This window comes from Lepidochelys kempii, chromosome 13 (assembly GCF_965140265.1).
Source record: "Lepidochelys kempii isolate rLepKem1 chromosome 13, rLepKem1.hap2, whole genome shotgun sequence".
Taxonomy (NCBI): domain Eukaryota; kingdom Metazoa; phylum Chordata; order Testudines; family Cheloniidae; genus Lepidochelys; species Lepidochelys kempii.
In genome coordinates, this window is record NC_133268.1 from 9,199,572 (window position 1) to 9,218,856 (window position 19,285).

Genomic DNA, 19,285 nt, shown 5'->3' on the forward strand with positions numbered 1-19,285 from the left:
TGTGGGAGGAAATTGTGGGTTGAGGCAGGAAGTTGGGGTGCAGAAGGGGGTGCGGGCTCCGGCTGGGGGTGTGGGCTCTGTGGTGGGGCCGGGGATGAGGGGTTTGGGATGCAGAAGGGGGCTTCATGTTTTGGGGGTGGCTCAGGGCTGGGGCAGAAGGTTGGGATTCGGAGTTGGGACGCGAGCTTACGTCGGGTGGCTCCCAGTCAGTGGTGCAGCAGGGCTAAGGCAGGCTAGTCCATATCTGTCCTGGATCCACACTGTGCCCCAGAAGCAGCCAGCAAGTCCGGCTCCTAGGCAGGGGACAGGAGGGCCAGGAGGCTCCATGCACTGCTTTTGCCTGCAGGCACCACCCCTCCCCGGCAGCTCCCATTGGCCGCGATTCCCGGCCAATGGGAGTGCGGAGCCAGTGCTCGGGTCAGGGCCAGCACACGGAGCCCCGTCACCCCCACCCCACCTTGGAGCAGGACCTACTGGACACTTCCGGGGCGCAGCGCGGAGCCAGGACAGGCAGGGACTAGCTTGCCTTAGCCCTGCAGCACCACCACCATGACTTTTAACGGCCCTGTCAGGGGTGCTGACTGGAGCTGCCAGGGTCCCTTTTCAACCGGGCATTCTAGTCAAAAACCAGATACCTGGCAACCCTATGTCTTCCCTACACCCAATAACCTCCCTGCAGTGGGATTCCCCACACAGAGCTATCTGCCAAGGTGCATGGGGGATACATACATGGATTTTGGAGGTGGTGGGAAAACTGACCCAGAGGAGCACTCAGCTAGAAAGCCAAGAGACACATAAGTTCTGAAAATGAAAGTGCAGAGGGCAGAAACCGCAGACAGCCACAGAGCCAGGTTGTTGTACGGAATCAAATGGAGTAAGCTGATTGCTTTGAACACTGGCTCTCAGAAGTACTACATATTCAATGCAAAAAAGGAATGAAATAAAGATAAACCAAGTGTATATTCCCCACAGTGTCCCACAGAACCTGGTATTTTTACAAATGTAGAATGAATGTGTAAAGTTTTATTGTAGGTACCTATTCAGCAGCTATAAAATGGCCTGCAAATTGCATCAGTAACCCTTCCCAGCTGCCTCTGTTTGCTCTTCTGGATTTTTGCTCTTCTTTTGGATTTCATAGCATCCTTTTTTATATATACACTAATCTGTTACAACTAGGACTGTCAAATGATTTAAAAAATTAATCGCGATTAAAATTGCACTGTTAAACAATAGAATACCATTTATATAAATATTTTTGGATGTTTTCTACATTTTCAAATATTGATTTCAATTACAACACAGAATACAAAGTGTGTGGTGCTCACTTTATATTTATTTTTGATTACAAGTATTTGCACTGTAAATAAACAAAAGAAATAGTATTTTTCAATTCCCCTAATACAAGTACTGCAGTGCAATCTCTTTATCATGAAAGTTGAAGTTAAAAATGTAGAATTATGTTAAAAAAAACAACCCCGCATTCCAAAATAAAATAATGTAAAATTTTAGAGCCTGCAAGGCCACTCAGTCCCAATTCTTGTTCAGCCAGTTGCTCAGACAAAAAGTCTGTTTACATTTGCAGGAGATAATGCTGTCACTTCTTGTTTACAATGTCACCTGAAAGTCAAAACAGCTGTTTGCAAGGCACTGTTGTAGCCGGCATTGCAAGATATTTACGTGCCAAATGTGCCAAAGATTCATATGCCCCTTCCTGCTTCAACCACCATTCCAGAGGACATGCGTCCATGCTGATGATGGGTTCTGCTTGATAACAATCCAAAGCAGTGTGGACCGATGCATGTTCATTTTCCTTATCTGAGTCAGATGCCACCAGCAGAAGGTTGTTTTTCTTTTTTGGTGGTTCGGGTTCTGTAGTGTTGCTCTTTTAAGGCTTCTGAAACCTTGATCCACTCCTTGTCCTGCTCAGATTTTGGAAGGCACTTAAGATTCTTAAACCTTGGGTCAAGTGCTGTAACTATTTTTAGACATCTTAAATTGGTACCTTCTTTGCATTTTGTCATATCTGCAGTGAAAGTGTTCTTAAAACAAACATGTGCTGGGTCATCATCTGAGACTGCTATAACATGAAATATATGGCAGAATGCAGGTAAAACAGAGCAGGGGACATACAATTCTCCCCCAACGAGTTCAGTCACAAATTTAATTAACACATTATTTTTTTAACGAGCATCATCAGCATGGAAGCATGTCCTCTGGAATGGTGGACAAAGCATGAAGGGGCATACAAATGTTTAGCATATCTGGCAAGTAAATACCTTGCAATGTCAGCTACAAAAGTGCCATGAGAAAAGGAGTACTTGTGGCACCTTAGAGACTAACCAATTTATTTGAGTATGAGTCTCTAAGGTGCCACAAGTACTCCTTTTCTTTTTGCGAATACAGGCTAACTCTGTTACTCTGAAACCTGTCAAAAGTGCCATGCAAATTCCTGATCTCACTATCAGGTGACACTGTAAACAAGAAGAGGACAGCATTATCTCCTGTAAATGTAAACAAACTTGTTTGTCTTAGTGATTGTCTGAACAAGAAGTAGGACGGTGTGGACCTGTAGTCTCCGAAGTTTTACAATGTTTTGTTTTTGAGTGCAGTTATGTAACAACAACAAAAATTTACATTTGTAAATTGCACTTTCAAGACAAAGAGATTGCACTACAATACTTGTATGAGGTGAACTGAAAAATGCTATTTCTTTTGTTTATCATTTTTACAGTGCAAATATTTGTAATAAAAATAATATACACTTTGATTTCAGTTACAACACAGAATAAAATATATATGAAAGTGTAGAGAAACATCCAACATATTTAATAAATTTCAATTTGTATTCTATTGTTTAATAGTGCAATTAAAACCATGATTAATTTTTTAAATCACAATTAATTTTTCTGAGTGAATCGTGTGAAGTAACTGCGATTAATCGACAGCCCTAGTTACAACTCATTCTTAGTTATTCGTTGGAAAGGCTTGTAGCAGTAGTTTGATCACTGGATATTCCACAAATGAAATTCAGTTACAGTAAGCCCTATTAACAATGGACATTTACCACGTGCAGTCATTCACTTAGAACGGGAAGCACAGCAAATACCGTGGTTAAGTATAGGAAATACTGCTGAGAATGCCAACAAGGTTACCAATTAGTTTTAACTGTGACGTGAGTACATGTTTACTGAGAACAGACAGAGGCCACTAAACTCATTTAACGTAGACTACCAGCTATCAAATGGCACTAACATACAGTCATTCCTAGCCTGCACTGGATTTAAAGCAGTTACCTAGAGCAGGGGTTCTCACCCTTTTTCTTTCTGAGGCACCCCTCCTCCCACAACATGCTTTAAAAACTCCACAGCCCATCTGTTCCACAACAACTGTTTTTCTGCATATAAAAGCCAGGGCCAGCATTAGGAAGTAGCAAGCAGGGCAATTCCCCATGAAGCTAAGTTGCTCAGGCTTCGGCTTCAGCGCAGAGCACTGGGCTTCAGCTTTCTGCCTTGGGCCCCAGTGAATCTAATGCCAGCCCTGCTTGGCCGACCTTCTGAAATCTGCTTGCACCACCCTCCCAAGGACCCCCGAACCCTTGGTTGAGAAACCCTGACCTAGAAGAGAACATTTCTCTATCCCTTGAGCTATCCGGTTCTCCTTCCAAGCAATTTCTGAATACAAAAAAGCATCTGAACAATTTAATGAAAGCATGGAAAGAAAGTATTTTCCATGCTTGTCATAAGTCAAATGCAGCTTTAATGGGTTTTCTTCAAACTAAAAAAAAAAAAAAAGTCACTTCTGGAAGGAGGCTTAGCATTAGAAATTTCAGCCCAAAAGGTAAGTTTTGGAAGAATGTCTGAGCCATTGGAGATCAGAACACGGAGTTTGATTCTTACCTTATTTATGCCCATTTCCAATCTGACTGGTACACACATGCATTCAAAGGCAGAGCACACAATGGAAGAGCCTGCTCAACAATAATGATACAGTAATAGCAACACCACCCTGACCTTAGTACAATGCAACAAGTGAAGCAAGTTGACAAACATCTTTGCTTTCTTCTGCCTTTATATTCTCTTTAAAGAACCGTGTGAAACACAGGGCCAATCCAATAACTGTTAGACTACACGGCGTTGTACTCTTGTTCCAAGAATACATCAGAAAACAGATTATATGCTTCAGCCGCCATCCTGGTTTTTGTTTTTTTAATTCAATACAAACTAATTCCTTAACAACTAAGGCAATTAAAAGGTGTGCATATTGTAAAGTAAGAATGCCTGTTGACCTTTTTTCTCCCCAGTAGCACATGTTGGGTTAAAGCCAACAGGGTCATAAACTGACTAAGCTGAGATCCAGGGATACATATAAAACAAAGAAATTTGCAATAACCTCCTTCCACAGCTCTGATGAGGAGGCAGTTAATCTGTTTAATGAAAAACTTACTAGTTTAATGTAGTATTAATTCCAGCACAGCTTGTTTTACACTAGGTTTTATGTAGTAATTACATTTTGTCCTCTCATTAAGGGGTTTAATGTCTAGTAAAAAAAAATACTCTCATTATATTCCTGATAAAACAATATTGTTAAAACACAGCATTGAATTATGCTCTAAATAACTGACGCAATTGGTATTTTGCACCTTACTTGTAATCATGACCCCACCATTCAATCTCAGTGATTTCAAACTAAAATCATTTTAAACGCTGGGGGGAAAAATGTCATTTTGGAAAAACTATATTGCTGAGTCAATACCTTAACTCCACAATGTCTAAAGTAGCACCTTCCAGAGAGCAGTCAGGTAGTTAGGAGTCATTATAAAGGATCCCACAGTATGAACAATTTCACTGACTCCCCTTTTGGGGAGAAAATGTCATTTGTATTTACTTAATTATTGCACAGACAATAAATTACTGATGAATCAATGACATTCATTAACAAAATCCCCCTGTTTTCTTCTGTCAAAAGGGGGTAGAGGCAATTTACGGAGAGAAATATTGGTTTCTCCAGTCAACCAGCTTGGGCCTTTAGAGCTATCCAGAGAGGAAGTCATATAAAAGATCTGCTCTAAAAATTATTTTGGGGAAGTTCTATGGCTTGTGATATACAGGAGGTCGAACTAGATGATCACAGTGGTCCCTTCTGGCCTTGGAATGTACAAATGTATGAAAGTATTCCAGCAGGCACAGGTGGACAAAATGGGCTTCTGTGCACTAAAAGTGGAATTAATGTCCAAGTGAGCTAGGAGCACAAGACCCATTAAAGTCAGCAGGACTTGTGCACCTCAGTCTAGTGCTTTTGAAAGTCCTTTTTAAAATGCTGATGTAAGCATTCAAGGATAGAATCCTATTAATGCACCCCTATTTAAATATTGGCCCCACAGTGTTCTCCATCAAATCAAATCATTTCCACTTAGAAAATACCTGATAACGCCTCAAATTTCCATGTAAGGATGTAACCTACAGATCTTTGGCTTTTGGACTCTCTCATAACCACTCGCCCAAGAACCCTAGAGGGAAAGTTCCGAGTGTAATAAGGCCAAAAACTGGCTTTAACTAATCTGCAGTTACTGAACAAGCTAGAGCAGGTGTGAATGTGTGAGAAAAACTTGGAAGCATGCAGATAAATGAAAATACCAGCTTCCTGCAGCTAACAATCATGCAGAATAGTGTATACGCTGGCTTGCATAATACAGTCAAATCAAAAACTGCAGGATATAATCAGAATTCTTGTACAGCTGACATGGGGGCTTTCCTTCCATAACAGCTTTACTAAGAAGCTCTCAGACCATATCTGCTGTTACTTTAGTCACACACACACAGTATATGGCAGATCCTTGGACACGTGTTAAGACATTAAATCAAAATAAACCTTTTCTGTTGCAAGTTCTCATTTTGGGAGGAAATAACCAAAATGTAGCCTTTTTCTCAAGAACAGGAGTAAACAAATAATATTTTTATTGTTCTTCTTTGGAGGTACAATGGTTTCTCGCATTTGCTCTGCAATCTTGATGCCATGGTTGTATCTCAGTTTCTTGTGTATCTTTCATATATAGTCAATCTGTAATGTTAAGAAAACATTAAGAGAGGTAGGAAAGACTACTCTAGGGTGGTCAGAAATGAATTCCCAAGGCTAAAGACTGCCAGAGGCATCTGACAATGTGTGTGTGTTTACAGTGGATGGAGTGAGATTTGAGTGCTCACAAGTATCCATGGTCCGCAATCCTTCTAGTTACTGTGACCCAGGGCTGTGCCTGTGAATCACCTTATTACCGCCTGCCTCCCGCACCAGGGAGTGTTGCCTGTGAAAGCTAGGTGTCAGCTCACCAACACAACCAGCCTGTCAGCTGCTCAAGCACTCTCTGTGCTACACCAGCCTTGTCTTTGCCTTGCAGATCAACAATAGATGCATCCTAGTCCGTCCCCCCCGAAGTCTCTCCAAAGAGTCCCCCTGTGGTATCCAGCCCCTGATCACTGGATACACATAGCAATCCCAGGTCCTCTGTTTTCAAGGACGAGCGTACCTGTTTTACCTTAGACCTTTGCTCCGGTATTCCGCACAGCACTTGAGTTCAATTATAAAACAGACAATTCATCTAAGAAATAATACAGATTCAAATAAAAACCAAAAAGAAAAGGAGTACTTGTGGCACCTTAGAGACTAACCAATTTATTTGAGCATAAGCTTTTGTGAGCTACAGCTCACTTCATCGGATGCATACTGTGGAAAGTGTAGAAGATCTTTTGTACACACAAAGCATGAAAAAATACCTCCCCCCACCCCACTCTCCTGCTGGCAATAGCTTAACGCAGGTCCGGGTTTTCTCGCCCCCCCCCCCACACACACACACGCGGACCCACTCTCCTGCTGGTGGTGGCTTGTCTGGGGTGACCGCTCTCCTTGCAGTGTGTGTGGTGGTCGGGGTGGGCCATTTCCAGCACGGATCCAGGGTTTGGCAGGAACGTCTGAGGAAACCCCCCCTCTCCCCCCCAGACGTTCTTGTTAAACCCTGGATTTGTGCTGGAAATGGCCCACCTTGATTATCATACACATTGTAAGGAGAGTGGTCACTTCAGATAAGCTATTACCAGCAGGAGAGTGGGGTTGTGTGTGGGGGGAGAGGGGGGTGAGAAAACCTGGATTTATGCTGGAAATGGCCCAACTTGATTATCATACACATTGTAAGGAGAGTGATCACTTTAGATAAGCTATTACCAGCAGGAGAGTGGGGTGGGGGAAGGTATTTTTTCATGCTTTGTGTGTATAAAAGATCTTCTACACTTTCCACAGTATGCATCCGATGAAGTGAGCTGTAGCTCACAAAAGCTTATGCTCAAATAAATTGGTTAGTCTCTAAGGTGCCACAAGTACTCCTTTTCTTTTTGCGAATACAGACTAACACAGCTGTTACTCTGAAACCTGAAATAAAACCCAGTGTGAGAAATGGGAACAAATGGTTATATATTAAAACAAAATCATAACACGTATTCTTGAGCCTAAATGTAACTAACAAGTTTATCCTCCTCTCTAAAGCATTTTCAACCAAGCCTGGCTGAGATCCCTTTTTCTTGAAGCAAACCTGCTGTCAGCTTCCTCGATAAAGGATGCTAAGGAGTCTCTCCGCACCCCCAAATATACAAGAACAAACCTTTGATGTTCACCTCAAAATAGAATCCCCCAATGTTTACCTTTTCCTGTTAATTTCCTTCTGAAATTTTTGCCTGCTATTCATTAGCATTTGACTCAGAATGCTAATAGACTCTTATTATATGACATATAATACACAATGGTCCACCATGGAGACAAGCGTCTCCCATCCCCTGTTGAGAAGTTTGTCTCAAGACATGCTACCTCTGAGTGACCTGCTTTTAACTACAGATCTAGAAAACATAATTTTTAGTATATATACACAACATTCTTCACATATTTTCCATATGTACATCTTGCAACGATTAGGTTTACACCAGCTTTCAGCAGTGACCTTGCAAGACCCCTTTTGGTGAACCTAAGCGATCCCAGTCCCCCTATGTACTCATGTTCTCCACCAGTTGACATCAAGAGGTGCTTGAATTACAGTTAAATACAAAATTAAACATATGACACTGACTATTTGGCTTTCTTGATGCTTGGGGACTATATCTTAATGGGTGCTCTGAACCTTTTGATACATAAGAGTTACACAAAGCTAGAAAATAATCTCTCTCTCTCTCTCTCTCATACACACATACACACACACGCTTTTAAAGCATACCAATTTGAGTGCCTAATTTTAAAAATACAGTAACAAAATTTGCATATGTTTTGCATGTGATCTTATTCACAAGATAGTAATGGATTGCTCTTTGGCCTTGTTTGAACGCAAATGCAAAAGCAGATTTTACCTGCCAAATGTAAGCGGGGGGAATAGTCCCGCTACTGTGGGGAACTTTCCTGGCTTCTGCACTACCCCGGTGAAGTGCACTAGCGAAAGGATCGGAGTCCTCGCTCCCACTTCCTTTACCCAGTGATCTCCCTGCCCTTGAGGACTCCCCTTCCACTCTCCTGTCTGGCAGAGTCCTCGTAACCCCAACAAGGCTGGGACCAAGATTCCTGTGGGGCTCGACCCCCAACCCTGCTGTGGGAACCTAGGACAGGGGCTAGGGTGTCCCCACTCCGGGGTACTCTCTCTGCACTGGGCAGTTCTCTGATCCACTGACCATTACATGCAACTTATTTAATCAACAATTAATTTTAAAAAGAATAAGGAAAAATGGGAAAGGTTAAAGGAAACACATCACCCCGCTCTGTGGCAGGGCATCACAAACAGTGTCTCTGGAACGTCGGGGCAGTTCACAGTCTGTTCCTTGTAAATCCCAGGCCTTCTTCTCAGGCCCTGGCTGTGCTGCAGGGATGCTGTGGGTTGGACACTTGCTCTGGTGGTGGCCTCACGCTCTCAGGCTCTAAGTGGTAGGACCCTTCTTCCCGGTGTCACCCCTGCCCTGTTGGGGTTACGATCCAAGCCTGGCCTGCAGAGCCTCTTGGCTGAGGCGTCTCCCTGTGCTGGACCCGCTGCCCAGGGTCCCCCTCGCTCTCCCCAGCTGCTCACCGCACCCAGCTCCGGACTGCTCCAGCCCCAGCTCCACCACTCGGTCTCAGCGCTGCTGCCGCTGCTCTGCCTCCAGCTCCCTGGGCTGCTTCTTGGCCCTCTGGCTCTGGTTGCTGCAGCTCTGCTCCCAGGACAGGTCTGCTCTGCAGGCTGCTTCTGTGACTCTGCTCCCAGCACTGACCTGCTTCGTGGGCTGCTTTTCTGGCCCCTCTGCCTCTGGTTGCTGCAGCTCTGCTCCCAGGACAGGTCTGCTCGGCAGGCTGCTTCTGTGACTCTGCTCCCAGCACTGACCTGCTTCGTGGGCTGCTTTTCTGGCCCCTCTGGCTCTGGTTGCTGCAGCTCTGCTCCCAGGACAGGTCTGCTCTCTCTGGGCTGTGCCTCTGGCTTTGGGGCTGCAGCTCTGCTCCCAGGACAGGGTCTGCTCTCTCTGGGCTGCTTTTCTGGCCCCTCTGGATCTGGCCCAGCTCTGCTCCCCAGCTCAGCTTGGGCCCCTGCTTTCTCCTTAGCTCAGCCCCACTCTGTCTGACCCAGGCAAATCCAGCTCACACGGACCACGGGACCTCCTTGGCCTCCTGACTCCCTGATTAGCCTGCCCACACTGTCATTCAGGCTGACCTGGAGCATTGGCCTCTCCCCATTGTTCCTGGGGACTGTCAGTCTCAGGGTCCTGGTTTCCCATATACCCTTCCCCTTTTAGTACTGGGAGCTAGCAACTAAAATACCCCCATTGAATGTTAGTAAGGGGGCAACAGTCCCCTTACACAAAAATGGGGGTAGTTGGAGAGAGACTCTTTTTCAGAGGCTAGTCTGAAATTTTGACACTTTCTATATTGGTTGAGTTCAGAATTTAGACTTAGTTTTCCGTCACAAGAACCAATATTCACTTAAAGATGTTTCATTAGCAATAAGTGATCCTACAAGCATGGAGGCTAGTGTAACATGCTGAGAGGCCTGTGTTTTTCTGGTAGTAGCATGTCCCCAACCTGCAGTCCAGCATCCTGGTGTCACATCATATTAGTTCCCTTCTGGAGCCCGACCCTCTTTCACCAGTTCCACTCATCACAATTTCTAAAGAAAATGAGCAACACATAATTAAACTAATTTCCAGACACACAAAACTACCATAAACGAGATTACATTAGCAATTAGCCTAATCAGAATCAGCTTTACCATGGACTTGAGTAGACACATAGCCCCTGAGACAACACAGTTTCCTAAAAAAGGGATCAGAACAGTACTGCATAACCGCAAAGGCTCGGGGAAGGATATTTCGCAAGACATCTTAGCAATAACATTCTGTTGAGGACCAAGTTAAGTGATGGCAGTTAAGGCGATGCAGACAACAATGTAGAAGGTCTTATTAAAGGGTGCAGTATGAATCATGTGATCCTATGTTGTAAATAGTGTAGCCCAGTGGGCTAGCTTGCCTTTATTATATTCACTGCTACTGTAGACCAGTGGGCTAGCCTGCCTTTATTATATTCACTGCTTTGCATTATATTCAGCAGTAATGCAAGAAACCGACAGGCCTGTATCCTGTAAGATATTAGCTTCAGCAAGTTAGCATAAAGCTTGAGGCCTACGAACTTTAAACAGATAAACTCCGCACAGATAAATGGCCCAACGGAAAACCCCAAGTATTTGGGGAGCTGAAAATAGAGTTTAAGGGGAATTTCTGACCACAGGTACATGAGTCAACCACTAGGGTGACCAGACAGCAAATGTGAAAAATTGGGACAGCGGTGGGAGGGTAATAGGAACCTCTATAAGAAAAAGACCCAAAAATCAGGACTGTCCCTATAACATTGGGACATCTGGTGACACTATCAACCACAGAAGTGTCCTGGCAATGAACTGACACACATAACAGGTACATGAGATACATCTAAGACTAGCCTGCTTTCTTATATATCTTTTCTAATTTTCTTATGGGTTTGCTTATTTGTTTTATTATAATAGGTTTCCATTACAGTCACAGTTGCCAACTTTCACATAGTAAATAAGCACCCCAACTTTCACAATAAGCCAAAAATCAAGCTAATCCCATTTCAAAACAAGGCCAAAACAAGCCAATCCCTAAGAACCCCAACACTCTATGTGACTAGATCCCCCCAGCGTGCAGTCTGGGACTGTGGTGGGCCCGCTGTGCACCCCTGACACTCTCCCACCTCTTGCCCCTGCTTGCCAGGAGCTAGTCAAAAAAAAAAAAAGAAGCAACAAGATACAACCAGCAAAAAACTACAAGCCAAAAACTAGGCAATAAGCAACTCACAAGCCAATGAAGCCAAAAACAAGCCCAATTTCTGTGTTTTTTCTGTGGGTTTGGCATTTCTGATTACAGTATATTTTCGTTGTAATGCAAGGGACCTACAGGCCACATCCTGTATGTTGAGCTAATATAAAAGTTAGCATACATATTTTTGGGACCTTTCACCTAGATAGATGATGATGATGAGCTGAACGATAAGGTCCATATATGGCTGTGACCTTTAACATAGAGGATGTGTTGAAGTAGGCTGGCATAGGGGGCTTCCTAAATTCACACCTTTTTAACTTAACAGGTACACTGGAACTTGGAAAGAACCAAAATAACCAGGGAAGATGATAGTGATGAAGAAGATGATGGCTAACATTTTAGGTTGTTCTACAAGAGATGGTGTGAGTATATGGATGTGCGGCTGAAAATTCTGTAGTATCTCTACCTACTGAGTTGCGGGGGTTGTGACTGCGCTAAATGTATCAATAAACTATATTAGTAAATATAAGAAAGTTCCTATAGTGCGAGTGTTGCAACTGTGTACATCGGGGTTTGCAACTATATCTTAATTTGACCAAGCCTGATCTTGGGGCAAGAACCTGTCAACCCTCAAAGTGATAACTGGGGATTCCTAAGTAATCAATATCATTAATACATAATGTAAAGATTGGGCAACATGAGTTATGGGATAATTTTATATAAATGAGAAAAAGAGCACGGCCATTATGAGAGGACAGTGTAGCCCTATGGGAATTCAAGTGGTAAGGAATATATAACATTGCTCTGACAATATCCAGCGTAGAAAGTTTAGTGTTCTCATATTTTTCTTTGCAGCATCTACACATCGAATACCAAAATATTATTTTTAATATGTGAGGAAAATTGTTTCATTTTTGTTGAAGGAGCAGAAGACCAAGTGCTAGACTGAGGCAGTGCATGCGTGCAAAGAACAGGCAGAGCTGAAGAAGCCTCCCTTTCTGTAGTACCTCCCTCCTCCAACTGCAATCCACTATAGCTGCCTCTGGGACACTAGCTACTAGAAAGGATGTGGGGAATGGCTCCACCCTTCTGCCCGGGGAGCGTTTGTTACACATGCTGACATATAATAGTGGGCTTACTCCGCTCCCTCTACCTCCTTAACTCCCATTGAACCATTACCTGCTCAGAGCTCCAGCTAAAAGCTATGATGCAGCCCAAAGGAAATTAAGCCTGAACTTTGGTATGCTGCACAGTGATTGTTTATGAACTAGGGAATATAGTTTGAACATTAGTTTTTAAGCAACTTATTTTTAACATTTCCATTGCATTCATAGGGCTTCTCCTTCTGTCTGTTAATTTACCATGAATTCCCCGCCCATCCCTTTGTTTAAGATTATTTAGCCTACATGCTATGGCACCTTGTTTTAGTACAGAAGGTGGTGGTGGTGGGGGGTCTGAATCCACTTTAACTCTTATGGTATTAAACATCTGCTTATACCAGTATTTCCTCTCAGTGGGGTACGGAAGAACACGTTTCTATCACTTACTTATGTTCTAAACCAAAACAACAAGAGAGTGTAACATCAAATAAGAAACATCAAACATCTGATTTTTTTTTTCCAAATGGACAGAAGCCCAAGTACACACCTAATGAGCAAGTACAGTTACTGAAATTGCATACCCAGATTAGGTGTGAATAAGTGTAACTGGGCATTTCTCATAAACTCAGTTAAACACTCCAGGGCTTCTTCAGTATTTTTTCTTCTGGTCACTGTAAACAGATATGTACAAATAGAAGATTTTGCTTTTAAATCAGACTTTTCCTCCCGTCCCCTTACTTTAATTATATTGCCATTGTTTATGTATGTATTTATTTTGACACAACAGTCTGCTAGGTAAATGACCGGGATGAACCAAATTGTGGATTTCAGAATTCTGAGCTACAAAGACTATGCAGCTTGGGACATTGCAGTCTTCCCTCCTACTCACCCACCTACACATAATGCTTCAGGGTCCTTTCATTACCTTATTTTTTCAGTTTTCATATTCCATTTTTTTCCTCTCTCCAAGAATCAGATAAATACATGTAAAGAAAAAATTGAATTCAGAAGTTTAGTTTAAGCTAAGCAACATGCCAATATTTTCATTTTATAATAGTGCTAGTTCATTAATTCCAAGTGAAACCAGACTTCAGGTCAGTGACTTTCTACTCTCAAATCTTTTCATCTCATTAACAAAAAATATCTTAAATCGTCCACCGTGATGGACAGGACATTTTTTTAAAGATACTGAATAATTAAATGTGTGTCTTTTGTAAGCATCCATCCAGAAAAACTACAGTTCACCCAATTGTTGTGTTTCTGGGGTTTTGTTTTTTGTTTTCCTTTTTCCAAGCTAACTCAAGGAGATTTATTTATTCACATTCTATTCAGAGCCCCATTTGCCAGAAATAGGATACCTGAAACCGAACAAATCTGGGCCCATATTGCACAATTCCTCTACAAGCATTTGTCTTTAAACCACCTTAATTCCCAGTTCACTGCTCTAGTGTAAACACTAGGCTCCTTGCTTTCACTCTGCCTACAACACAATGGGTTGTGAGGACACCAAGGGGGCCTGAACTAAATTCTTTGTTGCATCTACACAAAATAGTAAATGAAGCATGCAGCTCAAATTTCTCCTGCATTGGCCAGGCCCTTAGTGCCTTTCCTTATGGAGGTGAGGGATTTAAAGCTATCATTTTCTTTCCCACATGCTTCATCTTTCAACTTTATCAAGCAAGGGGGAAAAAAATATGGCTTTGTTTTGCACTAACTGTTCCCATCAGATTCTGACGCATATCTTGATGAAAGCTAGGCTGTGATGGAGTGAAATCAAAAGAGGAAGAAATTTCACCCCTGTGAAATTATGCATAAAAGGAAAAAGACCTTGGAAAAAAAGTTCCTCATTGAGTAATTAGCCATAATAAGCTTAGATAGACAACAGATCAAACGAGTGCTCTTAAAAGAGTTGTTGAGGGAAACAAAAGAGAGAGATTTTCTGCAAGGGACTACAAACAACACTAAAAATTTAAAAGGTAGAAATATTGGCAAGTTTTTCCATTTAAGCTATAACAAACTACACATGGTTGTCTGTCTCTCTGATCAGTTTCATGATTCCAAGGTGAGCTAGGAGAACTTGGGGGGAGAACAGCCTTTTGTGCAAGTACACCTATTATTTCTTTTCCTTTTTTCCTTTCTTTCCTCAAAGCTAGATATATCTCTAAAGCAGACACCAATCCACCTATTGTACATCCTGGGCCCATTCCTGTAAGTTCACCCTGCTGTGAGATGTCAATGGGAGTTGAGAATGCTCAACCCTTTGTACTAATCTTCTTCAGGGTTGAAAGTCAGCACCTCTTTCTCTCTCCTTCTCTGCTGAAAGGACTTGCTCTCACAATGAACAATCAGATTTCCAAATATAAATATTAACAGCTTAGAAATCCCTTCATCAATGCAGCAAGGTCTCAATATTTTTCAAGAGATACTTAGGTACTTAAGGACTCCATTATCCTAGTGTCTGAGCTCCCATTACCCTGGTGCCTGAGCCCATCACACTCTTTAAGGTATTTATCCTTACAACACTATGTGAAGTAGGGAAGCACTATTATCCCCATTTTACAGATGGGGAACTGAGGCACAGAGAGATTCTCTCAGTGTTTGGCACCTTCGAAGATTTGGGCCTACATGACTTGTCCAAGGCTATGCAGGAAGTCTGTGCCAGAGCAGATGGCTGAACTGGGATCTCCAAGACTGATGCCAGCATCCTAACCACTGAACAATCCTTCCTCTCCAATTCTAATTAACACTGAGATCATTTTTGGTAGCACGACGGGACACTCAACAAAACACTGCACTTCAGTACTCATGCCATACTTTAAAAAAGAAAAGCAAAGTGGTAGTTGCAGAAATTTTTTCCCTTAGGAGGAGTTTGAATTATTGGATCATTGGCTCTTTGCAGACTGCCAGCCTGCAAATGAAGGCACATGTAACACGAGGTCAAACTGACTGCTGTTTTATTAAAAACAACTATTTGAACCAAATCCACCAAACTTAAGCCAATCAAGAAATCCAGGCCAAACTGGAGCCAGACTAATTTCAGTTAGTAACTTGGGAGGAGTCCTGAGCCAGGCCCTCAGGCCTGCCCCCCTTGCTCTCAGCCCATGCATTGCCCAAAGACATACATTAAGTATATATGGGTTAAATTCCTGGCCCAACTGCAGACAATGGCAAAACTCTCATTGACTTACTTCCACCAGGATTTCACTCATGTAGTTTTCAACGCCATGACTATAGAAATTTTCTATTGCACTCAACTGATAAAAGCTAACTGTTTTGCGTGTATTCAGAATAGAATTATGTTCTGGAGGCTGGTAGCGTCCAATTTTGGATCAGCAATGCATGCCTATAATGACGTATTGGGAAAACACAGGTATGCAACAAAGTCACTTCTTCTAGTCACATTGTGGACTGCTGGCCCATCTCCTCAGCCCAGGAAGGACTGGGATCACAGCTAAAAAGTCTGTTGCAGGCTCTTTTTCTCAGGGCTTCAGCTTTATTTCCTCTATACACTACAAATTCAGCACATCAATTGTCCCTGATCCCCTAAGTCAGGGTCTATCTATTCCCTACATGTGTACCCACCCTATCAGCCCTTGGATGAGGGTATGCCTGCACGGTAGCTGGGAAATGTGATTTCCAGCTCAAATAGGCAAACATGCTAGCTCTGCTTGAGCTAATGCTTAACAATAGCAGCGTGACCACGGCAGCACAGGTGGTGGCTTGGGCTAGCCCCCAGAGTATGTATCTAGGCATCAGGCAGGATTGTACATGAGCAGCAGGCCTAAGCCATCATCCATGGTGCCATGACCACTCTGCTACTCTAGGCGCTAGCTTGTACAGAGCTAGCGTGCGTACGTCTACTTGAGCTGATATACCTCCCAGTTGCTCTCTACCGCAGCGGAGATACTTGCTGCTTTTATAATCCTTTGCTCCCTAGCTGATCAGTCTCAGCTGGCAAGTAGCTGATCCCTCACAGGTAAGGCTGGGCCCAGCTCTCCTTAAAGGGCCAGCCAGCCTGTGACTTTGATTTTAAATGGCACTCCCCATAATTCACAGGTAATAACCTCAGCGGGCTTTATTCCAATGTTGCACAATAATTTTCTTCGAAGATCATTTGATCACACTATTTCTGAGTTGAAGATACTGCATTTCTCTCTAGAGAAAGCAGTAGTCCAGATGTTAAGAGAAGTAAATAGACCATAATGCAAATTCTAAATTTACTTTTCATCTCTAAAACACTGAAATTTTTAGTCGGGACCAAATCTGAGTTATCTCCCACTCCCAAGATAGCTGACTATACAAGATTTGGTTCATGAACTCTTTTTTTTTTTTTTTGCATGGGTGGGTAAGCTTTGTCTAAAGCTGGTGTCTTTTTGCCCTGTGCTTGTTATAAACCCAAGCCAAGGAATCCACCTCCGCTTCCAGCATACACATTGCTTGCTTTACTCTTATAAAGGTTAGGCTGAACGTGTGTCTAATGGATCTATAACGGTGATCATCTGACAATGAGTTTATTTAGACTGCTGTGCTTTGGGCGGATCTGCTGAAACAAAGTCATTGTGTCAAGGTGCCGGTAAGTTAGCTACATCCACTAGATACAAAGAAGATTCAGGAGAATTGAAACTATAGGTGCTGGCAAACTAAATGCAGGCCTCATGCATGGCAGAAGGGCTGACAATACCATGGTAGTGACAGTACCATGGAATCAAACAAAAACTACAACAACAAAAAAATTAAAACCCTATGTTGCCTCTTTTCCCCTGATCAAGTTATCTATGCTTTCTGTGAGCCTGATTCACTGCAAATTGTTCCAATTCTTTTCAGCCTTTTGCATTGTCAGTTTATTTGTAAGTATTTATTTCAGGCATCTAGAAGGAACGCACGTGCAGAGACAGATAAGGTCACCCAAGAATTTGGGGTGAAATTCTAGTGCTATCAAACTCCATGGCATCTCTCCCATTAACTTCAATAGGGCCCAGAATTCAGCCCTGGAAACAAAAATGGCTTTGTTTAAGCAGCAAAACATTTTTCTTTATAACCATGGTATTTCATTAGAAAGGAGATCAAATTAAATATAGAATTGAAACAAATGACAAATAATTACATTTCACTTTTGTAAATATTAAAATTCTTACTTCAAAACCAGCATGTGCAAAATCAGATTTGTTTTAATTAAATTCAAAACTAACTTTATCATATAAACATTTTATCCATTCCACCAAAAAACTTTCATGAAATGAACTATTGTGCTTCCAGACCCACAAAGACAAGCTTTCTATTAAAATTGTTTTTGTTCTTCAAGGCAAATTAATTATCCTGAATTAAAATATACAACACAGTGCAAATTATGTTTTAATTTAAAATATGTTTTAATAAGTATAAATAGTAAATCCATGTAATAGAATCTAATTACGATTTCTAGGACATTTTTTTTTATGTCCGACCCCTTCCATAATTTAAAGGGAATGAGTTAGATAATAGGGTGGAAGTACCTACGCAGCCATTATGCATTCAGCCAAACATTCAGAGCACCGTACCTGTTGTGCATGCACTAAGCCAGGACTGTACAAGGACTAGATCGGCAAAGAGATATAGGCACATCACGGCCACTTCAGGCACCTAAGTCCAAAATTTAGACCCTCATTACCCCTGCTCAGTTGCCACCTAACCCTGCAGGTGCCCATGCTTCTACTGATAAAATTCCCTAGATGCCTAAAAATCATTGGAGCAAGGACTCAACTTGAGTCTCCGACACCTCAGGTGAGTGCCCTAACCACTGGGCGACAGAGTCATTCTCTCCCTTGCTCTCTTTCCTTGGCCCTTTGTGTAAATAAATAGTTATACAAAGCAGAATGGCTTCAACAGGAGAGACAGAGACCCATCCACCCAAGAATATCCCATATCCAGTAGTCAGAGCACTCACATAAGGGGCAGGAGGCCAGGGTCTAAATCTAGGTTCAGATCTCCAATATGTTGGGAGAGGGCTCTCATCATTGGGCTAACGGTTATAAGACTTCCTTCTCCTCCTCCATTGCAGGCTCCTCCCCCCCCGAAGAAAGGGTGTTACTCACCATCCAGGAGCACCCTCTTGTAGCAAGACTCATGGCACTTCCACCTCAATTTCCCCACAACCATCTTCAGCCCATTCCTGCCGTAGAGGTGACCTGACCCTCCAGCCAAGCCACTTTAAAGCATTCAACCCCTTCTGGGGTAATAGGCTCCCTTAGTCCAAGTCCAGTACAACATCAAAACAACAACAAAACTTAGGTCCCCCACTGAGCTCAGCATTCAGCCCCCTTCCTTACAGGTGAGCTCTCCAAAGCAACAGCCTGTCTGACTGCCAGTTCCTCCTGGGCTCTAATCCTCCCAGCCACCCAGGTCAGGTCTACTCTCCTACCCAGAACCTCTGGCAAGCCACAGCCTCAGCGAGTTCCTAGCTCAATCCCAGCTTCTTGCCTCACCTCAGTGCAGCCTGTCCACTCTCCTCCAAAGCCAGCACTCAACTGCTTCACTTTCCACCTTTTAAGACCTAGACCCTGCACACATACAATGGACGATGGGGGGCTACTGAACAGAGCTGACTGGCCCAAGGCCTCTTGGCCCTTAAAGGCAGGCTGCCCTGTCACAGGCACTTAACTCCAACAGAGGTTCATGGCTGTGAATCCCAAGTGGAGACAGATGCCCAAATCTCTTGAGTGATAGGGTTTAGGACACACCCCTTTTGTTGGTATTTCCCATTGGCTAGTTTAGGCAGCTCCCCACTCAGCTTGCTGGCTGGCTTTTGCAGATTACATTCGTCAGTGCCTAAACTACACCCCAGGGAATTATGCAAGGGGAAAAAAATCAAAATTATGCAAAATTAAATCC

General features: G+C 42.9%; 1 protein-coding gene across 3 annotated transcripts in view; it reads right to left on the minus strand.

The window, feature by feature from the left end:
- Positions 1 to 19,285, minus strand: part of CDH4 (cadherin 4) — a 673,109-nt gene that overhangs the window by 564,679 nt on the left and 89,145 nt on the right. The window contains exon 1 of one of the 3 annotated variants that reach the window (XM_073309190.1): positions 13,344 to 13,383. The exons of the other annotated variants lie outside the window; for them this stretch is intronic. The gene's annotated coding sequence lies outside the window, so the exon portion shown is untranslated. Of the gene's footprint in view, positions 1 to 13,343; positions 13,384 to 19,285 lie in introns of those variants that run through there. 3 annotated transcript variants of the gene reach the window in all.